This window comes from Camelus dromedarius, chromosome 1 (assembly GCF_036321535.1).
Source record: "Camelus dromedarius isolate mCamDro1 chromosome 1, mCamDro1.pat, whole genome shotgun sequence".
Lineage (NCBI taxonomy): Eukaryota > Metazoa > Chordata > Mammalia > Artiodactyla > Camelidae > Camelus > Camelus dromedarius.
Window position 1 is genome coordinate 45,751,240 of NC_087436.1, and position 21,135 is coordinate 45,772,374.

General features: G+C 35.7%; 1 long non-coding RNA gene across 1 annotated transcript; it reads right to left on the reverse strand.

Moving 5' to 3' along the window:
• Positions 1-1,044: 1,044 nt before the first annotated feature.
• Positions 1,045-20,351, reverse strand: LOC135320194 (uncharacterized). The gene is made up of 3 exons (XR_010379434.1): positions 19,949-20,351; positions 19,688-19,825; positions 1,045-1,857 (listed from the first exon to the last, which is right to left on the reverse strand). It is a non-coding gene; the product is annotated as an uncharacterized LOC135320194 (long non-coding RNA).
• Positions 20,352-21,135: the final 784 nt, after the last annotated feature.

Genomic DNA, 21,135 nt, shown 5'->3' on the forward strand with positions numbered 1-21,135 from the left:
TTTATCTGTTCTTGAGCTTTATAGAAACGTAGTCCTGCGGTAGGTTTGCTTTTGTGTCTGACCTCTTTTGTTCACCATAATGTTTTTGCTGTTCACCCATGTTGTGTGTATCAGTACTACATTTTTTTTTTAATTGCTGGGAAGTATTCTTCTGTATGAATAGATCAAAATTTGTTTGTCCATTCTCCTGTTGATGGACATTTGGATTGTTTCCAGGTTTGGCTCAATGACTGTTTTCATTTCTCTTCAGTTAATACCTAATTGCTGGTTCACAGGGTAGGTACATGTTTAACTCCATAATAAGCTGCCAAACATTTTTCCAAAGTGAGTGCTCCATTTTATACTCTCACAGGCAATGCATGGGAGTTCCAGGTGTTCCACATCCTCACTGGCATTTGGTATTGTCAGTCTTTTTTAATTTTAAATATTTTAGTAGGTGTAACAGAATATTACGTTGCAATTTTAATTTGCCTTTCCCTGATGAATAATGGTGATGACCATCTTTTCATATGTTGATTGATCATTCATGTATCTTCTTTTGTGAGATGTCTATTCAAATCTTTTGCCTGTTTCTTCATTGTGTTTTTAATTTTTTTAATTGATTTATAGATCTTTACATATATTTTGGATATAAATCTGATCTATGTATTATAAATATGTAAATACATATGTCAGATCTACGTATAAGAAATATTTTCTCCCAGTCCATGCTTATCTATTCATTTTCTTCATACTGTCTTTTCATGAGCAAAACATTTTAGGTTGGATTAAGTCCAATTTATCAATGTTTTTCTTTATGGATATGCTTTTTGTCTGTGTTAACTCTAATAAATTGTTACCTGTTTTAATCTCTCAATATATTCTCCTATTTTTTTTCTAGGCACATTTAGAGTTTTAGCTTTTATGTTGGTGTTTGTGATTCATCTTTATTAATGTTTATATATATTATGTGAGATTGAAGTTTATTTTTCTCCACACATATATTCACTGAATATACAGTTCAGTTTGGGAAGAACTGATATTCTTAAAATATTAAGCCTCCTAATCTATGATTATATACTTCTCCATTTATTTAGGTCTTCTTTAATTCTCTCATCAATGTTTTTGACTTCCCAGTGTAGAGCTTTACATATCTTTTGTTAAGTTTATTTGTATTTTATGTTTTTTGAATGCTCTTACAAATGAATAATTCTTCAATTTTATTTTCTAGTTGTTTGTTGCTCTTTTACAGAAATAAAACTGAGTTTTATACGTGGACTTTGTATCCTGCAACCTTATTATATGAGTTTTTTCACTGAGTCCAAAGCCTAATATTTTGCCCACAATACCAGAGGTAAAATTAAAAATAAGATACAAAATCATGTTTTTTCCTCAAACATCAGCTATCTTTACTTGCCATCAGTCAGGAGCCACCATCAGGAAAAAGATGAGAAAGAAAAGCTTCCATCACGTCCTTATGAAAAGTAGACATGACTCCATTTTATGGAAGGTAAATTTGGGGTTAGAGAAGTTAAGGACCTTGCCCAAAATCTCAGAGCTATTAAGTGAAGATCTCCTTCAGACAAAAACTCCATGTCTGTCTGTCTCTAGAGCGTGAGCCTAAACCACTACTCTCTAGGGCTTCTTTTATGTTACTAATAATGCTAAGATGAGTGCCCATCCCTCAAGCTGGTCCTGAGACCAGGACACCGACAGGAGCATAAGGGTTATCACAGCCATTCTTCTCTTCTCTTTTGCCAACTTCTTTGGTGTCTATGTTTAAAATTCCACTTGGTGAGATCTCTTTGGCTGCTGGTGAATGCCATAATTTGTGTTGGAAAATGAAGTAGCCTTTTTCAGTGATCCATAAAGGTATGCCTGGAGATAATATGAAAGAGAGGCAGTCATTAAATTAAGTAACTAGATGTTCTGATCTTCAAGGAAGTTAAAATCAGTGCTCAAGACAGAGAAGTCAAATGTGAGTGTAGGAAAACAACCTCAAGAATGAATGCAAGTGAGTATCTTGTTTGTGCAATAAGCAATAAATGGTGTTATTCCAAATTTTACACAAAGACTTTAAGTATATTGGAGAAAAAAAAGAGGAAGGAATTTAGCTGTTTTTGCTGAGACCAAGACATTCCTGGGGCAATTAAAACACTGAATCTCAGATCCTGTGATAGCTCACTTGAATTAAGTTTGTGTCAAGGGAAGGATCCGTTCTCATAGGTCACCTGTGGCTCCAATTTCCCTGGGTGCATTCACGTGTTCACTTTAGCCCTTTCATGAAATGTGCCTGCTAAACCAAGAATAACAGAATTATGTAACTCTGGCATTGTGCAGATGAAACCTCTGAAGTGCAACGTTTTTAAACTATACATCAGAATCTGCCTTTTTTTTTTTTAATTAAATGGAACATTACATTGTTTCCACAGAGTAAAGGAGAGAGCTGTAATCTTCATAATTCCCTCAGAGGAGATTACCAGGTGTATATACAAGTAGAATCACAGCCTCAGACTTCCCATGTGTGCTGGGGCAAGAATAGCTGAAATTATCATACCTGGGTCTGAGGCCACAGCTTGTCCAAAATGTAACTTCCAGAAGAAAGAATCTATTTATAATTATGACCAAAATGAACAGGACTGAGGTTTTTGACTGCCTGGCCTATTCACAATATGACAGACTTTGGCAGATTCCTGGATTATATTCTTATTCTATATGTTGAGAAATGATACGTTTTGTTTCCCCCCAGTTGGTAAACGGTTAGTTTAATATTACACATACGTTCATCTCATATCAAAATAAGTCTGACCTTTGAAGCCAGCATGCATTTGGTGCAACCCTTTTAGCAAGCAATTTGGCAACACATTTCAGAGCCATAAAAATATTCATAGGCGTTGACCATGTAATCTCACTCCTGGCAATTTCTCCCTAAAGGAATAATCTCTCCACTAAAAAAAGAAGTTATAATCATACAAATAGGTATTGTAATGTTATTCATGGTAGCAAAAATTAGAAATAGCTTTCATTTACAACAAAAATAGTTAAATTATTATGAGAATATGATAGTCATTAAAAAGGAAATGTTTACCACAATATTAACAGAAAAACACACTATCTCTTATCTATCCTACAATTACAGTATTTATTATTTCATATAACAGATAAGAAACACAGAAAAATTGAAAATAGCTTATTTGACCAGCAGTGAGAGTATGGGTTTCCCCCCTTTTTAATTTAAGATTGTGTTGTTTAAAGTTGTAATTTTAAAGGTGACTTAGTAAATTCACTGACCTTCAGATAAAGAGCATTAAGTTCACTTCTCTTATAACCTAAAAACCCCTCAGGTCTGCTGCCTCTGATCATGCTTACCTTCTGACTACCTTATTTATTAAAAGGAAGATCACACTGGGAGTGTAATTCCCTTAGGATGTTTCCTTGCCTCCAGCAAAGCCACACTTAAACTATTCAAAATTCTATCTGGAATTCAAGACCTCCTAGGTAAGGATCCTCTATTGAGTCTCACTAGATTGTGTCATGAACGTTTGGGAGTCCAAAACATACATTCTGCTTAAAAATTGAGATGTAAATTAAGATAAAATAATTCTCAAAAAAAGCTTGGTTTAAAATTTCAAATCTCTGTATTGCCCATTGTTATCAAATTAATTTTAATCCATCATATTACATATTTCCAGCTTCGGAAGAGAAACACAAAGCCTCAACACTACGGATTTTCCCTGACAATTACTAATAAAGTAGATGTTTACTTGACATAATTATTGAAGCTAGGCATGTGTGGGTAGAAACATGAGCTTAATTAGTACTGTTTTATATGATAATTTCATATTTCTACCTTACTAAACTAGGAAGTTTCCCTTCAGTCTATTTTTTTTTTTTTTGATGTATATGTAGGGATTTACTAAAGCATTTCCTTCAAAATTCCTTTTAAGGGTTGGCCCACCATTGTGTCTCTTCAAGATGAGATTTTCCATTACTTCTTATCAAGCTTGTCTGTTTAATAGTATTAAATGTTTCTCTTTTCTTCAAATGAGGGTTAAAGTAATAATGTAATGTGATTATGAATTTTTAAAACAAGTTTCCATGGGGAGTGTTTCATGTGTAGCAAGTATTAGATATGTAATAGTCTTGATCCACATCTGAGTCTTCAAGAACACTTGGTCTCATGACTCACCATTCTTTGAGAAAAAAGCAAATGCTTAGAAAAGGAAGCATAGCCCCCAGGAGGGTAGTCAAATATGGATTATATTGGCCTAGGGATTAAAAGACAAATGCAGGGCTTTGGGCTGCAAATTGAAGATTTTTTCATTTATGGGGGAAAGCATATTTTTTTATTTCCATATTTACTGAGAAAAGTACAAAAAACATAGAATCAAATAAAAAATTGGAAATCATTTTTAATGTATCAATGATAATTCATATATGAAAGTTTACAGGATTGTCTGGATTTAAAAAGTATTTATAATAGGCTTGGAATTTATCTGAAGGAATTGGTGGTGTTTGACCCTTTCTTGCAGCACTACAGGAATCAGTTTCTACTTCCTAACTCAAAGAACTCCTTTACTCTGAGGAAAATGTCAACTACGTTAATTAACTCATGATCACATAACCAAGAAAGCTTGAGCTGGGAATAGTACCTGGATATTATAAATTTCCCATTTCCTTTTATGACTCTAAAGTTATTACTGCTTGGTGACTGGCTTGTTTTTATTCAAAGTTATCTCAGAGGGAGCTACTCCAAGTCTCTTACCAGATTCCTAAGTCCTATGACCAGCCATACATCTTGTCAATACAGAGATAGTGCCTGGCATAGAGCAGACACTCAGTATATCTTTGTCAAGTAAAGAAATGAATGACTAGTAGGTTAAAAGTAAAAGGAATAGGAAACATCTTGTAGTGCCTGTGTGTGTGTGTGTGTGTGTGTGTGTACACATAAGTATAAAGACTATCAAAAATCTACCCACAGGCAAATAGTTTCCAAAAACTCAATAATGGCAAAATCCTCCACGTGCCTGATAGTTTTGTCTTACCCTCATGGAAGTCTTTCCTAACATACAGCATCAATCCAAGGTAAAAACCTGCCTGATTCATTTGGAAAATTCTGAGGAATCCCTAAGAGGAATGGAGATGTATCACTTCTACCCTAGAAGGAAATGAGGCCAATGTACCCATGTGAGAAGCCCTGTGACCCCACACAACCTCCCAGCTGCCCAGGGAGAAAAGCCAACGTGTGGATGTCAACCTCGAATGCCAAGATGAGAGAGAGAATCTGGCGTGTGGCATCTGAGTCCCATAGCCAGAGACACACCCTGTTTTCTATCACAGCTGTCCGTGCTGTTCTTGGATGGGGACAAGGAGTAGGCTGACAGAGAGCAAAGTTGGAGGGCACAGGAGTGACTTTGGTGCCTGGGCTCACTTCAAATTTGAACAAATTGATTTTTGCTAGAATTAGTCCACTTTAAACTGGAACTTCATTTGATGGCTCTGTTCCTATTTTTTCCAGCAGGCCACACTGCTTGGAGCCATTCACACTGATTGACCCTGTACTTGACATTCACCTGGAAGTTACTGATAAAAACAATAAACAAATCAAGAGTTAGAGAACACTGCGGTCACCAAAACCCAATAATAGGCCTTTTACTTAGTTTGCTGTAAACATGCTATTTATTCTGAAGTGAATAAAGGAAAATATTCAACACCTAGCAATCTATTTCATGCTTTTTTAATGTTACTAACACCAAGTTAATCACATTCCGAAGAAGGGTGACATTTCTGGGACACAGAAAGAATAGCATTCATGGCTGTTTCCCCAGTGAGATTTACTGCCTGCAGCCAAGAACATCCAGTTGACTGCTTGAAAGAATGTATCTCACCTGAATCCCCTTGCATTGCATAAATTTGTTTTACACTGATTATGTTGAGCCAAATTCTATTGGACATTTAGTCAGCAACTCTTAACCAAATTCTGTTCTCTTAGTTTAATAGCTGGCTTCAGATAATTCACCGGCACGAGAGGAAGGAAACCTGGAGACCAAAAGTGGCTCTGACCTTGAACAAAACATTTACCTTTCTTTCTGGGTGTTAGTTTCCTTTTCTGTAAATTAAGAGGGTTGTACCAGATGACTTCTATGGTGTCTTTAGCTCAAAGATAGTATATGCTATGATTGTCAGTGTAAGGGACTTCCAGTTACAGTTCATCGTTCATCCACTGAAAGGAAGAGAGGACAGCATTTCATAAGGAATCATGGAGAGCCAACCTCAACATTCTCTGTTACCAAAATAAGGAAAATGATGCTCACAGAACAAAGGTGCCCCAGCTAGATAGTGGCAGAACAGGCTGAGACCCAAAACTCTGAGGTATTGTCAGGTACTTCTACACTGTGCTGCCAAGCACAGTTGTCAGATCTCCTGCTGAAAATGGAAGTGTGACATTAGCTAAGGAGTGGAGGAGTCAAATGTCCTCCGTTCTCTCTGCTCTCATTGCTCTTTGCTAATATGTCTCCTAGCATTGACCACATTGCATTGTAATTACCTGGGTGCTTCTTTGAACAACAGACACACACATACTCCCCCGACAGGCACTTATGCACACTTTAGATTGCGAATTCTTTGCAGACTTTGTCCACTGCAAAGAGTTTTACACGTGGTAGGCACCCCATAAACGTTTGCTGGATATCACTGAGTGAAACGCTTCTATGAGAATGTATGCGAGGCTGGGGGTACCAATATTTACCTCTCCTCTGCTCCTTGTTCTATTCCCCTTCCAGATTTTGCTCCAAAAGCCCATAAACACAAACCACTGACACCTACATGGAGATCATGGTGACAGTCTTATTATTGGAGGTGCAGTAAATCTCAGCATACAAGATGCCCACGTGAAGGTTGATTAACAAACAATGACTGGATTCAAGACAAAAAGAGGCTTCATGCTTCCTTCTATACTTGGGAGACACCCAAACAAAGAACTAGATCCACAAAGAGATTGAGTTTGCGGGAGACCACAAGCTGCCTCGGTAGTCATCCACACAGCCACAGAACAGACAAGTAAACCTGTCCTCTGTCCCAGCCGGGGTGTGCACATCACACGAGACCAGATGCCACAGAAAACATCTGGTCCCAACCAATTCACGAGGTGGGCAGTGGGGGAGGGCGGGTCTCCGGTTTGTGAGGACGCTACCTGGGACCAGGGCCAATTGATGCCTGACTTTCACCAGTCACATTAGTAGCTCCTCTTTCTTTGAAGAAAAGGCTTGAAGAAGGGGAGAGGAAAAAATAGAAAAAAACAAACACAAACAAACACCAAAAGGGTTCACCATAATACCTCCTTGCATTAAAATATCAAGATGGGAAAATAGACTCCCCCTCTTGAGAAGGATACAATGATTTAAATTGTGAAGAATTTAAATCAAATAAAATGTTTAAAATAAAATCCTTTTAACAGATTGCTACTGTTGTATTGGCTTTACAACTTGAAAGTTATTAAGAATATTTAGCTAATTTATATGAGCCCATTATTAATTTTTACTTTAGTATACATTAATTTTCCTTTATAGAAGTAATACAAAATTATGCCAGAAAATTTGGGAAATTGAAAAAACAAAACAAAACAGCAAGAGGGAAAAAATTATTGCCCAAAGTCCCTACCATCTGAAGGCAACAACTTATAATGAATGCATTCTTCCTACTTTTTTTATAGGGCTGTGGTCATATAAATGGTAAATTTTAACTTAAAAAATAACACGTGTGTTTTCTGATGATAAAAGTAATGTGTATTCATTGTAAAAAAAATTCTTGACAAATACGGAAAATAAAAATCACTCTAAAATCCACAATTAGTACACTATTACTTTATAGAAAGGAAAATGAAAAATGGCCACACCTGTGCTAAAGTTTTGCTTTACAAAGCTCTTAAAAAAGTCTCTGATTTTGAGTCTGCAAAGAAATCATAGTAGAAAGTTAAACTTCTAACATAAGCTTCTATAGTTATACCTCTAAGATAAATTTACAACTTCTAAGGTAAATTCCCTCCCTTGTGGGAAATTATTCTGAAAACTTTTTAGCACATCACTTTCTCAAATTTCTTAAACCCATTGTTTACACAATAGACCTAGAAGGAAGTGAAGATTATATTCAACCCAATGCCAAGTCCTAGTGGCTTCTCTGGGCTGTAATCTGAATTGATTATATAATCTAAACTGATTATAGCCCAGAGATGGGAAGGCTTTAAAACCAAAATTTAGAGACAACTTTATTTGAATCATGGCTAAGCTTTTAGCAAATCATATCAGTGAGGCATCATTAAAAGGCTGTAAGACAGTGGTCTCATCCTCAGCTGTGCATTATGTAATCACCTGGGGAGCTTTTAAAATCCCAGACAGGTAGGCCCAGACCAGTGAAATCAAAATCTCTGGGGGCTGGCATCAGCATATTTAAAAGCAGGTGATTCCAATGTACACTCAAGGTTGAGAATTCTGCTCTAGGGAAAAATCATCGCACTCCCACCCCCAATAATACTCAGAATGTATAGAATGTCTTTCACCTAAATGGCCAACACATCTGTCATACACTTGTCCCATGGTGTAGATTTGCAATAACCAGAGACAAAGTACATTTTTTGTCTTCCAATTGTATAATTTTTTCCAATTCTTAGTATAAATGTATTATATTTCAAACATATATAGTCTTATCCTTTTATTGTAAAGTTCCAAGAAATATTTTTAAATTCTCAAAAAATAATTATTATTCTAATAATTAATAATAAATAATTCTAATTCACTGAAATTTTGTATTCTGTGCTCCACTTCACATCATACGTACCATACATTAAAACTGCATATAAATTAAAAAATTTAAAGTAAAATACTGCTATAATAAGTACAGAATATCTGGAGAATATATATGCAATTTGGGGATGGGGAGGCCTTTTTAAGCACAGTAATAAGGCTAGAAATAGTGTGAATATGGACTGATTTAACTACACAACAATGTAAAAGCTAAAAAAGACATTTAAAAAACAACGGAGGAAATTTTGTGATATATATATAGCAGATTACAGTCACTATCCTTAGTATTTAAATATTTTTACAAATTAAGCAGGCAAAGACCACCAATCCAACAGAAAGTTCCAAAAATAAGCCATTCACTGAAGAACCATAAACAAACAAAATATATGAGCAGATATTCAATCTCAGCAAGAAAAATCAATCAACATTGAAATAATAAAGATATGTTTGGCCACTTATAGTGGTCTCCACTATAAGAAGACCTTGGTGGGGAAATAACTCCAAAATATCCTTTATCCAGATTCACCAGTTGTTAACATTTTGCCACACGTGCATCATTAATCTCTTGCTCTCTCCAAATATACACTGAAGAAGAGGTCGCACACATCAGAATACATCATGTCCCTTTACACCTCAGTACCACATGTGCATCTTTTATTATCCTTTGTACAGATTTTGTTTACTGCCATTGAGTAAAAAGATAATAACCTAGCTCAGACTTGTTAGATACATTAGTGGATATCAAAACCATGAAACTATTCTCCAAAAGAATTTCCTTGGTCATCATAACATTTATTAAACATCTGGCAAATTGGCAGACGTGGTTGCTTCCTTCTGAGAGTTTGGCTTCTAAAGCTTGACCACAGTGAAGAAACTTGTAGCCATAAATCAAGAACTTTATTTGAATTCCAAGAGGGTACGAGAGGGCCACTTTATCCATGAGCAGGCTGTAATGCACACACATAAGCACGAACACACAGATGCACACGCATATTTAAAGAAGCCAAGAAGCTGGGATACACCCCTTGAGCAATGCTTTGAAAATTAAAACCCTAGGTGTCCAATTTTACAAATGTGCAAATTGCTAAAGTGAAATAAGATTCTGCTAAGGGTAAAAGGATATCAGGATTGGCAGCAGAATGTGGGCAGGGAGGTGAAAGAGTCCCAAGGAAAGAGAATTTAATGAATGTTGAGTTTGTAAGTATTTTCCTGGGATAAGGAAACTACTCCATTTGTTCAGAAGAAAGAGAATCAGCTGCTTTGTTTGGACCCTGGCTATAGAAGTGGTGTGTTTGGACATATGGCATAGATCATCTTTAAACAAATACCAAAAATGCCTGCCTAAAGCAGTAATAGTCTAATAATATACACACACCACTGAATTCTATCTAGAGATGCACCTTAATTGCATTCATACCAAAATCAATTTTCACTACTTCTCCTTAAATGTTGGTCTGTCCTTAACAAGCTGAGGAACCTGATATAATCACTTAACATTTATTAACGTTCTGGCGTCTTTTTCAGTGTAAGTTAAACATATGAAAAATGATGATAATCATAAGCTCTGACAACCTGAAGAAAATAGTTTCATAACAGATTTCTATCTATAATTCAGAAGTGAGGCTTTAGCTGAGTTTCTATTTCCTACCTTCATTCTAATCTTTGATCTACTAGCTTATGTTTCTTTTCCTTTTTTTGCCTTTTTTAATTTGAAACAATTTCAAACTCACAAAAATGTTGCAAGTGAAATCTAAAATGTCCTTTATCCAGATTCACCAGCTGTTGACATTTTGCCACATTTGCATCATCAATCTCTTGCTCTCTCCAAATATATATTGAAGTTTGGGTTGCACACGTCATAATACATCACACCCCTTTACTCTGCAGCAGTACATATGCATCTCCTAAGAGCACAAATACTGATTTTTTTCTCTTATATCACCTCAGTACAGCTACTAAGGTTAAGAAATTTAGTATTAGTGTAATACTTTACCTAATCAATCATCCTTATCCCAACTTTATAAATTACCTCAATAATGTCCTTTATACTTTTTTTCTCTTCAGAGTCCAGGCTAACATATTGCATTTAGCTGTTTTTTAGTCTTTGTTCTTCCTTTATCTGGAACAATTCCTGCTGTCTTTAATGACATACTTTTAAAGAATACAGGCCAATTATTTTCAAGAATGTTCCTCAGTTTGGGTTTATCTGCTCTTTTCTCATGATTTGATTCAGTCTACTGCATCCTCAGCCAGAATTACCACGTAAGTGATACTGTGTCCTTCTCAGGAAATTGAATATAGAGGCAGGTTATGTCTGTTGTCCCCCATCAGTGATGTTCATTTTGCTATCCTGTCAAAGGATTGTTCTGGTCATCCACTGTATAGTAGCTTTTTTTTGTCCCATTGCAACAATGAACAATCTGTGGGAAGATATAGAGAACCATGCAAATATCCTGATCCTCCTCAAATGGTTCCCCTGGGTTTATCATCTATTGATGATTCTCACCCAAACCAATCTATCCTACGATGATTACGAAATGGGACTCCTGATTTATCATTCAGCTTTCTGCTGTAAGGAAGAGCTCCCACTTCTCATCTGTCTGTCTGTCTGTCTATCTATCTATCCATCTACCTACCTACCTACCAACCTACCTACTGCTGTCTACTTATATTATCAGTAATGACTCATGGATTTCTACTTTATTCAGTGAATTACAAACTATTACTGTCTTTAGTTTTATGCTTAAATTTTCCCAGATTTAGTCAGGAGGAGAACCTTCAAGCTAGACTCAAGGGAGCTTTTGACATTGCCCTATCACTTTTCTGAGCACTTCCTTATATTCTGGCACAAGATGTTAAGGTTCAAATCTTGCCTTCCCTACCAGTCTTGAAGTTGGCTATTTCTCTTTCTCCAAGGAACTCTGGTTCCTCTTAGTGTGGTATAGTATTTAGAAGGCAAGATTTGGGATAGGTGTGCTCATTACTATTGGAGTGCAGTTGCTTCTAGCTGTTCAGAAGGGAGAACTAAGTGGGGGCAGGGGTCACATATGTACATAGATGAGATAGACAGAGATAGAGAGCTATAGAGATATGGATATGAAATAATCAGTTCATACCTTCAATTCCACATTCCAATCCACCCCACAAGGCTTTTCTTTGCCTTTCCCTATTCCATGTTTGTATCTTCCTGCATAGCAATCATCCTGCTTTCCAAGAATATCAACTCATTCACTCATGTACTTATTCCCACAGTGCATAAGAAATAATTTTAGAATTGCTACATCTATAATACTCTAAAAAGCAAACCAAAAAAAAAAAAAAAAAGAGTTCAAGATTCATTTGGGCGTTGTTCTTTCCCCTTAGTCTGAGAGTATATAGTAAAAGGACTGTATTCAAAGATATTTGGAGTTTGCAGATACTAACTACTATATATAAAATAGATTAACAACAAGGTGGTACTGTAGAGCACAGGGAACTATATTCAGTATCTTATAATAGCCTATAATGAAAAAGAATATGAAAAGGTGTATTTTTATACTTTTGATGATGTTAGAACATCCTAACCATGATTAAGGGCACAGGGAACTATATTCAATATCTTGTAATAACCTATAATGAAAAAGAATATATACACATATAACTGAATCACTTTGCTGAACACCAGGAACAATGCTGTGAATCAGCTATACTTCAGTTTAAAAGAAGACTAAGGGTTGTCTTTCTCTTTGTTCAAATTTAGTTTGATATCTTTCAGGAGTAATTTTCCCTCATACAGATTTTGAATATTTCACATTTCACTTATTTCTAAATATTTTAGATTTCTTGCTTTTGTAAGCAGTTTTCTTTTCCAAAATATCTATATTGGTTATTATTTGCATATACAAAAGTTATTACTTTTGGTGTGTTAATTTTATTAACCTTGCCATCTTGCCGATTTCTTTTTTTTTTATTTTTTATTGAAGTGTTGATTTACAATGTTATTTTCAGGTATACAGCAAAGTGATTCAGTTATACAGCAAAGTGATTCAGTTATAAATATACCTATGTATTTTTTTTTCTTTTCAGATTCTTTTCCATTATATGTCATTACAAGAAATTAAATATAGTTCCCTGTGGTATACATTAGGTCCTTCCTTGTTGTTTATCTATTTTATATATAGTAATGCATGCCTGTTAATTCCCAACCCCTAATTTACCCCTCCCCACCCTTTCTCCTCTAGTAACCATAGTTTGTTTTCTATGTCTGTGAGTTTGTTTTGGGTTTGTAAATAGAATCTGTATCATTTTTTTTAGATTCCACATATAAGTGATATCATATGACATTTGTCTTTCTCTGTCTGACTTACTTCACTCAATATGATGATCTCCAAGTCCATCCATGTTACTGCAAATGGCATTATTTCATTCTTTTTTATGGCTGAGTAATATTCCATTCCATATATGTACCACATCTTCTTTATACATTATCTGTGGACAACATTTAGGTTGCTTCCATGTCTTGGCTATTGTAAACAGTGCTGCTATAAACATTGGGGTGCATGTGTCTTTTTGAATTACAATTTTCTCCAGATACATGCCCAGGAATGGGATTGCTGGATCATAAGGTAAATCTGTTTTCAGTTTTTTAAGGAACCTCCATATTGTCCTCCATAGTGGCTGCACCAACTTACATTCCCACCAACAGTGTAGGAGGGTTCCTTTTTCTCCACATTCTCTCCATCATGCTGATTTCTTTTATTGTTTGAGTTGTTTTTATTACTAATTCTTTAGGTTTTCTAGCATTACTATCCTGTCATCTACAAATAGAGATAACTGTACTTCTTTTTCTGTTTCAATTTTTATATCTTTGTTTTCTCATGTCTAATTGAGTTGGTTAATATCTCCAGTACTATCTTAAGTAACAGTGGAGATAGTAGGCATTCTTTTGTTGTTCCTGACATTGATGGGTGCACCTCTGTATTCTCATATTATGTAAAATGTTGGCTTTATATATGAATGTGTGTGAATATATACATGTATATATACACACACACATATACATGTGTATATATACATCAAATGTATGTATGTCTACCCTAATCATATCAATGGTGTTTCACATTTCCCAATCAATGATCTATGAGATGTGAGTATCATGTATAAAGCAAGTATCCACCCATTTTTACTTTCTTCAGAGCTTTTATTAGGAATGAGTGTTCAATTTTTTCAAAGGCTTTTTCAGAACTATTAATGTATTAATGATAGTAGTTTATATTAATAGATTTTCTAACATTGAATTATCCTCATATTTCTTTATAAACCCTTCTGGGTCATGATGTTTTCTTAATGTAGTGTTGAAATTCGTTAACTCAAATTTTATCTTGGATTTTTTGCATCAATATTTTCACATATGGGAGTGGGTATAGCTCAGTGGTAGAGTGCATGCCTAGCATGCTTGAGGTCTTGGGTTCAATCCCCAGTACCTCCACTGAAAAAAAAGGCCCACCTTTGGGTACCTAAGGAATAAAAATTCTTACATGATATATTTACCTGAAATTTTCTTCTTTTTAAACTACCTCTATCATATTTAGATATTAGTGTTATACTCACTTTGTAAAAAGAATTTGGAAGTTTTCCTTCATTTTCTCTGAAGCAATTTAAGTAGCACTAAGACTATCAGGTCTCTTTCTGCAGGATTCCCCTGTCTTATCTGGGCCTAGTGACCTCTATGGGATCACTTCTTAATAACTTTTTAAAATTTTATTATAACTGCTCTTCTTAAGCTTTCTATCAACACTTGGGTCCATTTGGTAAATTGTATTTCCTATGAAATGATACATGTTATCTAGGTTTTCTAAATTTTTTACATATAGTTATGCAAAGTAGTATTTTATGGCTTTATGTACGTGTCACATGAATTTTTTGCTGATCACTGCTTTAAAAGTATCTCAATTTTTATTTGTAGATTTTAAAATTCTCAATGTTTTTCAGAAATTCTGAAATTTCTGCTTAGATTTTAGCTTTGACTCAAGCGTTAATAGTGGACGATCTTTTAAAAGTTTCTTAGTGGGAGGTTCTACTTGGTGGATTGCAGATGGTCATACATTTTTTACACATCTCCACTGAGAGGTGGGGTCTATTTACTTCCCCACTTGATTCTGGACTGTATTGTGACTTTTTAGATCAATAGAATTTATAGAACAGAATACACTGTTATGGATGTATCTTATAATAGGACTATCAGTTGCTGCGTTGGTCTGTTGAATCCCTGTACCACCACATAGCAGTCTGACAACTCAGCTAGAGAGACCATGGGCAGAGCCCCGAAACTACAGAGAAGGAGAGGGACCCAGCTAAACCCAGGTTCCCACTGTATTAGAAGCATATCGTTCAACTCAAGCCACCCCAGCTGACACCAGAGGATCAGAAATGAACTACCCAGTAGAGCTTCTTGCAAATTCCTCACCCACAAAATCATGTGCAAAATATAGTGTTTTATACACTACAACACTACATTTCAAGCCCTAAGTTTAAACCTCTTAGGATAAAGGGAAAATAGCTTTTTATCTTTCATAGCCTTAAAGCCCTGCATAACTGTGTAGAAGATTCTTGGCTTGCATTTTCTTGCTCTGATTTTTCTGAAAATGCAGCTCTTCTGTATGTGGCTTTTTAGAAGTCTGATAGCAGCCTAATTTCCTTAACTTTATAACTAATTTGATCTTTTTGCCTGGAGGCCATGAAGCTGCTTTTCTTTGTCTTTAAAGATGAATAGTTTTCATCTTTCTCTATTTGGTGCCTTGTGTCTTGCTTCCCCTACCCCCTTAATTCCCCTTGGGTTTTAGGAAGGCATGCATTTTGTTATTGTTGTTTTAAAGGGTCTTTTAAAATGCCTTTGAATCTCTTTTCCTACTTAACATTTTACTATCTGGTCTGTAATTCTTAAATGGTATCCTTTGACTCCCACATATTATTTATATAGCAGGCAGTTATCTTTCCTACTCCCCTATTTCTCTCTTCCTTCTCCTCCCATTTCTTAGTTGCATTCTTTCTACTCTGTCAGGACGTACAATGCTCACATACTATCCTTCCACCCATATACCTATTTTTGTTTCAGTCTTTGTTTTACAGTTAAATGTATGAAATGATTGATGTCAGTGCATTTGCCTTAATCTGCAACTCTCGCCCGGACTTCTTTCCTTTCTCTTTTTGCCGTGTCTCTGAAGGGTACCACACTTCTTTAACTCCTTCTCCCCTAGAAACAACGCTTTTCCCAGGCTTCCAACTCTGATTCCACTCACTTTCAAGCCCCTTTCCTGTAGCTCGTGCTGTGAACTACCAAGTCCCAGACCTGAGGTCAGTATATTTGCATGTGTCTGTCTTTCATTTTCTGGGTGTGATTTTTGTCTTGGCTTCAGCTGTACTCTCAGCTCTCCTCTTTCTTGCAGTCTCTTAAGCCTTCCCTCTCTTGCTCTCTGTAACCCCTAAGTTTGCAGCAATGGGAGGACATCTGTTGGAATTTGATGTTTATTTCTCTTACAGGCAATCTGAAGTTCATGGTATTCTCTATCTCCTACTGATGCTAAAAATATGGTCATGTATGTTTTTATTTGCATTTTTTGTTAAACTAATAGGCTCTTCTGGGAGGGAAGGATGCATGGAGGTAATAGGATTCAGGTGGTCACCATTTTCCTTCAGACTTGCTATCTTGCTTTTTGAGATGTTTTCTCTCAAAATTCTTCTGTACTCCTAACCCTTCTTTCTTTGCTCATAGGAATCACAGAGAATGTGATAAGGAGCACAACATCAATGGAAATTTATGTAATTACTTCAAGAATTTAACTCCTTGCTACTGTCACAATGTTAAACACTTGGGAAATTCCATAAGATAAAAACAACTAGCAACTTAATAAATGATATATTAAAATAATGGCAATGATAGGAAAATTGCTGCTTTTCTGTAAGTACTTAACTACGTTGATAAATTATATCAAAATAATACATTAAAACATTTTTCCTGAATAGTTAAGGAATGAGTCATCAGTGTTATATCCTACACCAAGGAGAAGAAAAATTACAATGACTCTCTCATCCAACCACTTAGTTGAAATTAACTGCATGAAAAGAGGACAACACAAACCTATCCATTGTGCATAGCCTAATTTTTCCACTGTTTAAGCAAATCAACAGTCAGGTATTTGCATACAATATCAATTTTTTATAAATTAAACAAAAAGAGACCCCTTTTTCAATACAAATATTAGTGTTCTCATTCCACTGAAACTAACGAATACACTTTTATTTATTTTCCTTTCTTTCTGCTATAGCCCAGATCATTGACCTTTTAGTCTGCAATGTCCTTCAGTGTGCCTTCTGCATCATTCCTGACTTCTGGAATGCCCAGGAATGTCCTGAGTAAATTTATGACAATATGGCTTACTCCACTGTTTTCTGACTCTGGTTGTTAGCCAGAAAAAATTGTTGTTTGTTTGTTTTTAATGTGGAGCCATCCTCCTTTGTAATCCCAAAATTGCTTCTATATCCATTGCAAAGAACAGTGTTTCTCAAAGTCATTACATCACCTGCATCATTCCCATGGGTTGAGTGTCAAAATGCAGTTTCCAAGGCCCCAGGCTGCTGATGGAATTTCTACCTGTAGAACCCAGGAGCCTCCATTTTAACAACCTACCCAGATGCTCCATAGCATAGGCCTCCAGCACTAAGCTCCTAGGTCTCCCCACAGTCTGTGCTCCAGGTCCTTAACCCTTTCCTGCATGATAAAGTTTCCAGATGCCTGGTGATCTTAGTTGCCTTTCTATAGATAGTCCACAGTTGTTACCAGGGTCCTTCTTGATCTCGCACCCCAAATTAAACCTGATCCTGTAGAAATGGCCTATTAAGGCAGAGTACAGAGGGCCTCTTACCTTCCTTGATCTAAATATTACTTAGCGTAACTTAATGCTAGCATTTTTAGCAACTACCATACATAACTCTGTTGTTTCATAGAATGACTATTCAACTAAAGTCACAGATTTTTTTTTACTTGAACACCCGTATTTATGCTAATCCAAACTCAAAATTTTACATTTATCCCTGTTAACTTTAATATGCCATCTTCTTAAGATAATTTTGAAGATTTGGTTTCTTCGTCTATCATATAAATGTGTTCCCTGATGGCTTCACACCGCATGAAATTGTCTCTAGTAGAAATCCACAGGTCTCTGTCCTTTACCCTATTCTATGTGGAGCTTTTATAATCTACCTGGGTGAAAATAAGGAGAGCACCTCTGGGTACTCTGCACCAAGATGTTCAAAGGCACAGAAATGCCAGGCTTTCCTAAAGAAATGAGAGGGAATTATTTTATATTTTTTTAAATGATGGCGTAGAACGCAAATTCACATGGTTTTTAATCAAGACAGAGTAATTCAGAGAAATATCTCTTTTCCAGCAGCCACTTAGGACAGTTGCCCTGGTTTCTCCAGATGTACATGTTTACTTTCCCTTTCCATTAGGAATATTCCAAAAAAAAGTTTGACATGCACCAACATAAGGTGCTCTGTTTATTTTGTTCTCTGCAGAGTTGAGAAGTCTATTTACAAAAATGCTGAATTGAGTAGAGTAAGGGCACTCCACTACAGAATTTTTCATAATATATAAAGCCATTTCTAGACATTTTTGAGAGGAGGCAACCCGTATGACTCCAACAAGTCAAGACAAACACTGGTAACTAGCTGCTATTCAATTTTCAAGCAGCCCTTTGATCTATCTGCCTAGTAACCTTATAAAAAATAAACCATATTAACTTATCAAATTTTGTCCTAGGTTGACATTTGTTGGCTCCTAGTGACCATAGCATTCATTTCTGCATGCTCAAAAACAAGCCTTTAATGATCTGTTGTAAAATCTGCAAACATGAATCAAGTTGTCTATAATTTCCAGAATCCACTCTGGTCCTTTAAAAATAAAGAAGAAAGTTACCCATCTGTGGTCTTGCATTATCTCTCCTATTTGTCATGACTTTTTGAAGACTACCAAACAGCAGCTCTGAGATTATAGCTGAAAATTCTGTTACCACCCTGGTACATAATTTATCTGGCCTCATTTTAAACATCTTGGAGTTAGTTCACTATTCCTTAATCTACGTTGGGCTAAGATTCTCACTTTTTGTAATTTGCTCTCCATATTCAGTTTAAAAACCAAAGGGAAGGAAAGAAGGAAAGAAAGGGAAGGGAAAGAGAGAAGGAAAAATAGGAGTTAAATGATGCTGCTACTTCTCTCATATACTTTCCTTTATCATCTCTAAGCATCAGACTTATTATTTCCTTGTTATTTTTGACCAAAAAAAAAAGCCTTACGTTTCCTTCTGGTCAGCTTTACCATTTTTTTTTTTTGATCCTTAATTTATTTGGGGCCTTAATTTATGACACTTTTATAATAGATTTACTAATTTCTACATTCATCCTTGGCTACTCTCCTTTCTTTATATCTTTTGTACATCTCATTTGAAATTTGAGATTACTAAACAGCCATTCAACTTTCCTGAGCTTTCTCCCATTTTATTAGAATCATTTCATAATTATTCAGCAGAAGTTTGCATATGTGTGTGTGTGTGTGTGTGTGTGTGTGTGTGTGTGTGTGTGTTTTAATCTCCCTTTGTTAGCCATAATCCCTTTTTGAGACTCAAGTCCCTGGGTCAAAATTTTGTTCTTTGAACTTTTTGTAAAAGTTTCCCCAGGCACCTGTCTAGCTCTATTCAGGGTTTGCCTTTCTGACCATTATAAACTATTAGCCTGGAGTTCTCAACATTTTTTATGTCATAGCACATCACAGATAACAGCCTCACATGTGACACACCCTCGCCACATATCCCAAGTTTTACAAACCTTAAATATATTTTGTCTGAAAGTAAAATAACGTAATCATATTTACTTACCACATCTATTGCTACATATCATTTATGACTGCTCATCACAGTGCATACAGTGATGTCAATAAATGGGCTGTGGCTTCTGTGGAATTCCATGCTGTTTGCTATAATGTCAAGTCTTTCTCTCCCACTCAAGGAAGCATACTGGTAAGAACATAAAAGCAATGATATCATCAAGATAACCTTGACCACGCTCCAATTTTTTAGAAGTACATGATTTACAATTTAATTTCTTCTACTCTGTGTAACAAATTACTTGCAACTCACCTCATCTGCCAAGTCTAAGCTGAGGGTGACCGAGGTACTTTCTTTTGCCGTTAGCATTTCTCCACACCAACAATTAGCTTTTCCTCCTTGGGCAAAATTAAGTCCAGGCTTCACTTGATTTTGATTCTGAGAGCAGTCAGTAATTTATCTCATCAGGATGGTGTGAGTCTCCTTTCTTGACCAATAACTTGCCTTTGTACAATCTGGGCATCTTTTGGCTCAGTAGTCTGTAACATTCTCCCACAATTATTTCTAATGTGGTCATATTTTGGCAGTCTGTTTATATGAGCCTTTTAAACATGGCAGTGAAATTCCATGATGTCTTTAGAATAGAGAAATGTACATTTTTGCAATCTTTCAATTTAAAATAAATGATCTAACATAAATTGAAGCTTAACACAAAACTGCCTGCAAAAGGTATTTTTCTCAAAAATTCTAACAATGAATACTGTACTTAAAACCGTCAGATCACTGGACAATGCACATAGTGAAGAAAGCACCAACGACAGAGAGGCTGGAAAGGAAAGCAAAGAACACAAGCAAGGGAGATTTTGGAGTTCTGCGCAGGCCATCCAGCCACGCTGGTCTTCTCTAAATACACAGATTGTGGCTAAGCTAGAATTCTCTTTTTCTTTTTAATTAAAAGCCATTTGGAATGAGCAGTTTTTCATTCTCAGGCTGCTTGTATTATAATTTCCACAATGTGTTACATTAAAACCAATTTGTTTCTTACACAAAATACAGTATTTTCTTAGAACTTATTTCTCAGCATATTTCAGGACTCCTGACATACCTTTATAAATTTGTTCTATATTCCGAAATCTTCAATGGAAAGGGAATATAATCTTTAGCAAATATGGTGAAAAACTTCTTCAAAAAAACTCTAAATGTTATTTATGAAGCCACTTTCCTAGATAATCATATGACCCAATCCAATTCAATTTCCCTCATGTTTTCAACCTAGAGCTTGACTAAAGAAATCCACTGAATCTGCTCTTTCAAAATCCTAAAACATCCTTTTTAGATCTAAAAAAGACTTTTGAAGGGAAGGGTATATAGCTCAGTGGTAGAGTGCATGCCTAACATGCACAAGGTCCTGGGTTCAATCCCCAGTACCTCCATTAAAAAAAGTCTAGTCACCCCCACCTTCCAAAAAAAAAAAGAAAAAAGAAAGAAGTTTAAAAAAA